Source organism: Vombatus ursinus, unplaced genomic scaffold (genome assembly GCF_900497805.2).
Source record: "Vombatus ursinus unplaced genomic scaffold, bare-nosed wombat genome assembly UNPS02014499.1, whole genome shotgun sequence".
Lineage (NCBI taxonomy): Eukaryota > Metazoa > Chordata > Mammalia > Diprotodontia > Vombatidae > Vombatus > Vombatus ursinus.
The window spans coordinates 172,587-182,062 of NW_020954277.1; positions in this window are offsets into that span (position 1 = coordinate 172,587).

Sequence of the window (9,476 nt, forward strand, 5' to 3'; positions counted from 1 at the left end):
TCTTTTGGATCCAGTGACCCTGGCCTTTTAGCTCGTCTATAAATAAGACCCTCCATCCCTTGGCTCCAAGAATTTTCTCTGGCTGTCTCCCATGCTTGGAACATTTTCCCTTCTCTGCCCTGACTACTGACCTCCCTGCTTCCTTTAAGTCCCAACTAAAATCCCACCTTCTACAGGAAGCCTCTGCCAAACCTTCTTAGTTCTAGTGCATTCCCTCCATTAATTATTTCCCATTCATTCTGTATATAGTTTACTTTGTATATATTTGTTTGCATGTGGTCTCCCTTATTAGACTGTTAAACTCCTTGAGGTCAGGAACTGTCTTTTGCCTCTTTCTGTATCCCCAGCACTTAGCACAGTGCCTTAGCTCATAGCAAGTGTTTAACAAATGTTTGTTGAATTTATTGATTTGATTATATCAATAGATTCTGAAAAGAAGCTTTGAAAGAAAAATAAGGTTTTTATGTTAAAAAAGCTAGAAAGTATAAGAATAAGTGGAATTTTTCTTAATATGGTAATAGCATCTAAAACCAAAAGCAAGTGTTCTTTATTATAGAAAAAATACTAGAGGCCTTTCCAATAAAATAGGGATAAAAAGTGTTGTCCTTTTTCACCACCATTATTTGATATACTTGCAGAAATACCACTTGTAGTAACAAGAAAAATAAATTGAAAGAGTAATCATAGGCAAAGAATAAACAAAATTATCACTTTTCTCAGATGATATGATGATTTGTTTAAAAAACTCTAGCTAAAGAATTAATGGAAAATCTTATAAAATCATCATCCTTTCTGTTTATTACTACGCAGAAAGAAACAGGAAAAAGAAATCTATTAAAATAACTACAGAATACATAAAATATCCGGGACATACCCATAGGAATTACAGCTACAAAACACTATTTATAGAAATAAAAGAACACAAACAATTGGAGGAGAATTAATTGCTCATGGTTACACCATGCTAATATTTTATAAATTTCAATACCGCCTAAATTAATTTCAAGATATAGGGTCATATCAATCTAACTACCAAAGAGTTACTTTATAAAACAAGGCAAAATTCATTTGGAGGAACAAAAGATCAAGAATCTTAAAAGAAATCATCGAAAAAAGTGGGAAGGAAGGAGGCCCACCATCTCTCAAACTATACTACAAAATATTTATCATCAAAACTATTTGGTATAAGTTGAAAAATAGAAAAGTTGATTAGTAGAAGTGGTGAAGTATGGGCCCTGGAAAGGCTCCCCCCCCAGCCCCTGAATTTTCCTTTTCAAGGTCTTGGAGACCAAGTTTTTTCCAGTTCTAACCTAGGGGCAAATTTTGGGGAAGTCCTGCTGGGTCTGGCTGGGTGGATTTGGTGGCCATGAGGCTGGGAGAAACGGGGGATCTTGCAGGCATGGGTGTGGGGATGGGGAATCCTGTGAAGGAGGATCCAGGGGTATAGGAGGGAAGGGATTAAGTAAGCCTCAGGGAACCAAAAAGCACATACAATTTTCCTAATTCCCTAACGCTGAGAGAACTGAGAAAATTGAGCATATGCTTCCAGATAGGGAATCTGTCCTTGTCCTCTCTTCTGCAGAAAGTGTGCCCATGTCCATGGCCTTTAACCAAACCATTGGACTGAGAGCCTAAGGGACTCAGACTGAGTGCGAGACAGCCTTGTAACTGTCTGACCTAAAGGGACCTGAGTGGTCAGGCCCAAAAAACACCTCTAAGCCTTCCTAGATGCTTGGAGTGACCCCAACTGCAGGGTGAGAAAAGGATAGGGAGAGAAGAGGGAGGCTTACATACCTTCCCATCTTGGCTGGAGAAGAGCTTGAGATTAGGCAGTTTCCTAGTGTCAGGGAACCAAAATGGTGAAGTCTAAGGGTGCTAGGAACCCCAGAATTCAAGGGCAGGTGACACAGGTCATGCCTCAAATGAATTCAACCCAAGCCTTCTTTCAACCAAAGACAAGGTTTATTAGAACACCTCTTAGGGTGAGTGAGATTCCTAGTAAGCCTGCACTCCTGGCCAGATTTTAAGAATCTGAACACTTTAATGGAGACAAGATAGAGCTTTTATACAGAAGACTGTGGGAACAGAGAAGGGGTCTAGATGGAATTAAGGATGGGAAGTGGGGGGGAGCTGATCTAGAGGTAACAGACAATGAAGGACTGGGCTAGGTTAGAGGTAATAGAGAATTGGAAGTTTGGGTGCAAGGCCACAAGGAAAGGTCAGTCAAAAGGATTATAGCCTCAGGCAAATGCCAGAGACTTGGCCATGTGGGAAAGTTCAAGGAAAGTTGGAGCGGGGAGGTTTCCAGGGCCCATACCCCCATCAGAAGCAATTAAGTACAGAAGATCAAGAAGCAATTGAACACAGTAGTACAGTGTCTGGTAAAATCAAAGACACCAGCTACTGGGGTAGGGACTCAACATTCAACAAAATGTTCTGGGAAAATTGGAAAGCAGTATGTGAGAAATTAAGCTTAAATCAACATCTCACACTATATAACAAAACAATCAATCGACAAGTGTCTACTATGTGCTCAGCACTGTGTTTAGTGCGAAGATACAAAGATAAGCAAAAAATTCCCTGCCCTGAAAGAGTTCATCATGTCAATAAACTGGTATTGCAAATGCAGAACCAATCTGTATTCAGACACCATCAGTCCTTTCTCTGGGGATGGGTAGTAGCATTTTTCATCCTAAGGCCTTCAGAATTGTCTTGGATCATTGTATTGCTGAGAATAGCTAAGTCATTCACAGCTGATCATCTCACAATAGTGCTGTTACTTTGTACGTGGTACATTTCACTTTGCATCAGCTCACGCAAGTCTATCCAGATTTTTTGAGAGCGTGCTGCACATCATTTCTTACAGTACAATAGTATTCCATCATAATCACATACCACAACTTGTTCAGCCATTCCCCAACTGATGGGCATCCTCTGAATTTCCAATTCTTTACTTCCAGAAAAGGGCTGCTATAAATATTTTTGTACATATAGGTCCTTTTCTTTTTTGTTTTTTATCTCTTTTGGGATACAGACCTTGTGGTAGTATTGCTAATTCAAAAAGTATGCATGATTTTATAGTCCTTTGGGCATAGATCCAAATTGCTCTCCAGAATGGTTGAATCAGTTCACAATTCTGCCGACAGTACATTAATGTGTCTCGTTTTTCCCACATCCCCACCAACATTTGTCATTTACCTTTTCGGTCCTATTAGCTAATCTAATAGAAATGAGGTACTAACTCAGAATCGTTTTAATTTGTGTTTCTCCAATCAATAGTGAGCTTGAATATTTTTTCATATGGCTATAGATAGCTTTGATTACTTCATCTGAAAACTGATTATATCTTTTGATTATTTATCAATTGGGAATGTCTTGTTTTTATATATTTGACAGTTCTCTATACGTTTGAGAAATGAGGCCTTAGGGGCAGCTAGGTGGCGCAGTAGATAGAGCGCCGGCCTTGGATTCAGGAGGACCTGAGTTCAAATCTGGCCTCAGACACATAACACTCACTAGCTGTATGACCCTGGGCAAGTCACTTAACCCCATTGCCTAACCCACCCCCCCAAAAAAAAGAAAGAAATGAGTCCTTTATCAGAGAAACTTGCTTCAAAATGTTTTTCCCCCACAGTTACTATTGCTAACTCCATTTTTCACAGTTAATTGTTAACTCCATCCTACTCCCCCATCCCATTTATTCTATTCTCTCTTTCACCCTGCCCTCCTCAAAAGTGTTTTACGTCTGACCACCCCCTCCCCCAATCCGCTTTCTCTTCTATCACCCCTCCCCTTCTCTTAAACCCTTTCCCCTCAGTACCTTCCTGCAGGGTAAGATTAATTTCTATAGCCAATTGTGTGTGTGTGTGTATGTTACTCCCTCTTTGAGCCAATTCTGATGAGAGTAAGGTTCACTCACTCCCCTTCACCCCCGTCTCTTCCCCTCCATTGTAAAAGCTTTTTCTTGCCTCTTTTATGTGAGATAATTTACCCCATTCTACCTCTCCCTTTCTCTTTCTCCCAGTACATTCCTCTCTCACCCCTTAATTTTATTTTTAGATATCACCCCTTCATATTCAACTTACACCTGTGCCCTCTGTCTATATATACTTCTTCTAACTACCCTGATAATGAGAAAGGTCTTATGAGTTACAAACATCATCTTCCCATGTAGGAATGTAAGCAGTTTAACCTTATTAAGTTCCTTATGATTTCCCTTTATTGTTTACCTTTTTATGCTTGAGTCTTGTATTTGAAAGTAAAATTTTCTATTCAGCTCTGGTCTTTTCATTAAGAATTCTTGAAAATCCTCTATCTCATTGAATGTCCATTTTTTCCCTGAAGGATTATACTCAGTTTTGCTGGGTAGGTGATTCTTGATTGTAATCCTAGCTCCTTTGCTCTCTGGAATATCATATTCCAAGTCCTCTTATCCTTTAATGTAGAAGCTGCTAAATCTTGGGTTATCCTGACTGTGGCTCCATCATATTTGAATTGTTTCTTTCTGGCTGCTTGCAATATTTTCTCCTTGACCTAGGAACTCTGGAATTTGGCTATAATATTCCTGGGAGTTTTCATTTTGGGATCTCTTTCAGGAGGTGATCAGTGGATTCTTTTAATTTCTATTTTACATTCTGGTTCTAGAATATCAGGGCAGTTTTCCTTGATAATTTCTTGAAAGATGATGTCTAGACTCTTCTTTTGATCATGGCTTTCAGGTAGTTCAGTAATTTTTAAATGATCTCTCCTGGATCTGTTTTCTAGGTCAGTTGTTTTTCCAATGAGATATTTCACATTGTCTTCTATTTTTTCCTTCTTTTGGTTTTGTCTTATTCCTTCTTGATTTCTCATAAAGTCACTAGCTTCCATTTTCTCCATTCTAATTTTTAAGGAATTATTTTCTTCAGTGAGCTTTTGTACCTCCTTTTCCATTTGGCCAATTCTGCTTTTTAATGCATTTTCCTCCTCATTGGCTTTTTGGTCCTTTGCCATTTGGCCTAGTCTGTTTTTAAGATGTTATTTTCTTCCGTGTTTTGTTTTTTTTTTTGTATCTCCTTTACCAAGTTGTGGACTCTTTTCTCATGATTTTCTTGCATCTTCTCATTTTTCTTCCCAACTTTTCCTCTACATCTCTTACTTGATTTTCAAAATCCTTTTTGGGCTCTTCTGTGGTCTAAAAACAATTCATATTTTTCTTGGAGGCTTTGGATGTAGGAGCTTTGACTTTGTTATCTTCTTCTGAGTGTGTTTTGATCTTCCTTGTCACCATAATAACTTTCTATAATCAGAGGGGTTTTCTTCCCATTGTTTGCTCATTTTCACAGCCTATTACTTGACTTTTAACTGTTTGTTAAAGTAGGACTCTGCTTTTAGGGTGGAGGTGCACTGTCCCAAGCTTCGGGGGTTTTGTGCAGCTGTTTTCAGAGATACTTCTAGGGACTTGTAAGTTTTCAGTTCTTCCAAGGTGAGTGACCACAAGCACTCTTTTCTGTCCTGGAACTGTGATGAGGCTTCCCCCCTCCACTGTGGCCACAAGCTCTGCTATGCTAGTGCCCCTCCTCACCCTGGCACTGCCACCCAGGATTGCGACCTGGATCTGAGTATGGGCAAGGCAACAGAATCCTGCCTCAGAGTCAGCAAAGAGACCCCTGTAATCTCCTTCTGACCAGTAGTCTGACCCCCTTCCTGTCTGTGGGTTGAGAGCTCTGGAAGCAGAAGCTGCCACTGCTGCTCCTGCTGCTGCTTATTCAGCCACTCCCAAGGCCTGCTCTTGGTTTGCCAGGGCCGGGGCTGTGCCAGTATGGCCTGCACTCCAATCTCACCCAGGTGCGATGGACCTTTCCTGCTGACCTTCTGAGTTGTCTTTGGCATCTGTGGGTCAAGAGGTCTGGAAACCACCACTGGTGCCACGATTCAGATGCCCGAAGGCCTGCTCTGGGTTTGCTGGGGCCCTGTCTGCACTGGACTGTGCTCCTCTCTCACTGTGGTGCAACATACCTTTCCTGCAGACCTTCCAAGTTGTCTTGAGCTGGAAATTTGTTCCATTCCATCTTTTTATGGGTTCTGCTGCTCTAGAATTTGTTTAGAGTAATTTTTTTTTTTTTTTGGCTAGGCAATGGGGTTAAGTGATTTGCCCAGGTTCACACAGCTAGTAAGCGTTATGTGTCTGAGGTCAGATTTGAACTCAGGTCCCCCTGAATCCAGGGCTGGTGGTATTTGAAGGGTTTGGGGGAGAGCTCAGACAAGTTCCTGCTTTTACTCCACCATCTTGGCTCACCCCTCCCCCAATTTTCTTGTAGGTGCAGAATAATCTTGTGTTAATCAATTTTCCTTTCCTTTGTATTTGAAGATCTTTCTCCTGTGCTTGCAGAATTTGTCATTGTGAAGATCAAATGAGAAAATACTTGTACAGCAATTTGCAAACCTTATCGCCAGTATGGCCCCTGCATTTATTATTCAGAGAAGCCACCATTGCGGAGATGCTAGCTGTTAACTGCTTCTGCAGGTGTGGCAACCCCTGCCTTCTTAGAAGCTATAATTCCCCAGGACATTAAAGATGCATGGCCATCTGCTTTGTACCCTAAGGATCATGGGACCTTTCCGTCTGATTTTCAGCTGATTCCTGTGTTGTCTTTCTCTATTAGAATGTGAGCTCCCAGAGAACAGGGACTGTCCTGCTTTTCAACTTGTACTTCTAGGGCTAGAATGGTGTTTTGTAAGTCTATAAGTGTTTAATAATTTTTTCCTTCCTCCATCTCTCCCTCCTTCCCCCTTTCCTTCTTTCTTTCCTCTGCGTGAAGATCTCCAAGGAGAGCAAAGTTACCACTATTAGAGGTAGCACTGAAATAAAGCTTAATTTGCCTCCTTCAAATTCTACCCACTGTTCCTGGTTCTGCCTTCTGGGGTCAAACAGAACATGTCTAATATCTCTTCCACAGGACATCCCTTCAAATAATTGAAGACTACTATTATGACTCATCTCCTGCCCTCCCTGACCCTCCCTTCCCCTCTTTTCCCCCAGCTTTCCCCTCTTCTCTCTTCTCCCCTCTCCTCTTCTTCCCTTCCTTTCTCTTCTCCTCCCCTCCCCTCTCCTCCCTTTCATTTCCCCTCCCTTCCTCTCTTCTCCCTTCCCCCTCCCCTCTCCTCCCCATCTCCCTTCCTGCAGAGTCTTGAAGAAAGCTAGCTCATATTTCAAAACTTGGAAGTGAGGAGGGAGAGCACGACTGAATCAAAGAGTATATGAAGTAGAGTAAAGCTCTACATGGATATATGACCCAGATAGAAAAGATCATATCATAACGGGGAATAAAAGAAGGTAGATTTACAACTCTGGATAGCTCTTGACCAAACAAAGGTAGAGTGAATCACAGGAGATAAAATGGAAAATTTGGAATACACAAAATTGAAAAGTTTGTGCACAAGCAAAACCATTCTGGTTAAAATTAGAAGGGAAATAGTTAACTGGAAAAAAAAATTTCAGTAGATTTCTCTAATAAAGGTTTGATAAACAGGAACAAGCATCACTCTGAAATAGATAATTGTCAGAGGATTTGAATACATAGTTCTCAAGAGAAGCAAGACAAATTGACAATAACCATGGTTGTTTTCCTTCATTCTTGAAGAGGGTCAAAATGACATTAGTATGTTACAGTCAAGGTCCAGTGTGTCTGACCATGACTGACCAGACCAATCCGAGCTTGGAAGGCTCTACCACAGGTCAGGCACAAATAGTCCATGTGAACATTTGGGGTGAATTCTCTAAATCTGCACATCTTGCATTTCTTCATAGTATTTTATTTTTTCTAATTACATGTGAAGACAAATTTTTAACATTCATTTAAAAAAATTTCGAGTTCCAAATTTTCTTCTTCCTTTTCTTACCTCCCCCTGCCTAAGATGGTAAACAATTTGGTACCAGTTATGTATGTGCAATCATGTTTCCATATTAGTCATGTGAAAAAAGAAACAGATAAAAAAAAACATGAAAAAAGATAAAGAAAGTGAAAACAGTACGGCTTCGTATGATCTGTATTCAGACTCCGTCAGTTCTCTCTCTGCATATGGACAGCGTTTTTCATCATGAGTCCTTCAGAACTGTCTTGGACCATTGTGTAGATGCGAATAGCCAAGTCATTCATAGTAGATCAACGTACAATGTGTCTGTTACTGCATACAGCATTCTCCTGGTTCTGCTCACTTCACTTTGCATCAGTTCATGTAAGTCTTTCCAGGTTTTTTCTGAAATCAGGGAGCACTCCTACATTATAAATTAAAACTGACTTTAGTTTCCACTTGTGAGGTCAGCACAAGAAAGGGATTTAGATCCAAGTAGGAGATATTCAGCAGGTTAGACATGAATAAAGTGAGTAGATGGCAGATATGCCAAAGGGAGCAAGATGCAGGGAGTTGAATCTGGTGAATCTTGCCAGTGTGGGAGGTGAGGAGGCATGGCCTTGGGAGTGGTTCATTAGAATGAAAGTGTTGAGGTTAGGAAGTCCCATCCAGGGCCTCACGGGCAAGTAAACAACAGAGCCAACTTCAAATCCAGCTTCTTTGACTCTTCCCACTGTGCCACACCTGCTTATCCTGCTTATCCTATGGGATTATCAGCCTCAATGTTTCTATAAATACTCCATGAAGAATTCATTCAATGCACTCAAGGCCTTCTTCTGGATCTTTTAATATTTCAAGGGCACTAATATAGCAAAGGAGCTGTCACTCTATTGTCTCTCATTCTTGTTACATAATTGGATCACTTTCTTTTCCATTCATACTTCTGGATAAAGTATTTTATGCTAGCTCTCAAATGCAATATTGGCTGAAGCCTATTAAACCTACTGTATATCTCAAGTTCCTTTTGGATTACTTAATATTTTGATTTTTCTCCATTTGTGGTTTTCCACATGCAATTATTTTATCTGGGGCTCACAGGAAGCCCAGATTCACTTCGTGATATCTCTCATTTCTCCAGTTGACAGACCCCAAATGTAGAGGAAGGGGGAACCACTTCATGATACTACTCTGTATTTTGGCACAAACTTCCATTGCAAGGCTGTAGTTTGGAGAATTAGAAGGAAAGTTTTATTGAGAGGAAGAGGAAAATAAAAGAATGATTGGAAAACCATCTCTTAAAGGTTTATGTAAATCTCATCTCATAGCACTGAACAAGCAGGATCTTCTGACCCAGATGAGCAAATTCAGTGCTGTACACCAAATCTCTGAAAGCTGCTCCTTTTTTCTTCACCATGTGCTGGTTAACTTTCCCTTCAAGTTAGCAACAAACTGTTCCCACTCAGAGCAGTGCTCTAATCTATTGACATTAATTCTTCTGGTAGTCATTTTACCTTGGGGCCACTGCTTTTGTTGAATGTGAATATTCAGGTTGGAGAGGATAAGTCTATAATCAGTCCAGCTTTCTGTGCCACACATTGCCTTCATTACTCAGATCCTGTCTGTCTCTTCTTACAATCACACAT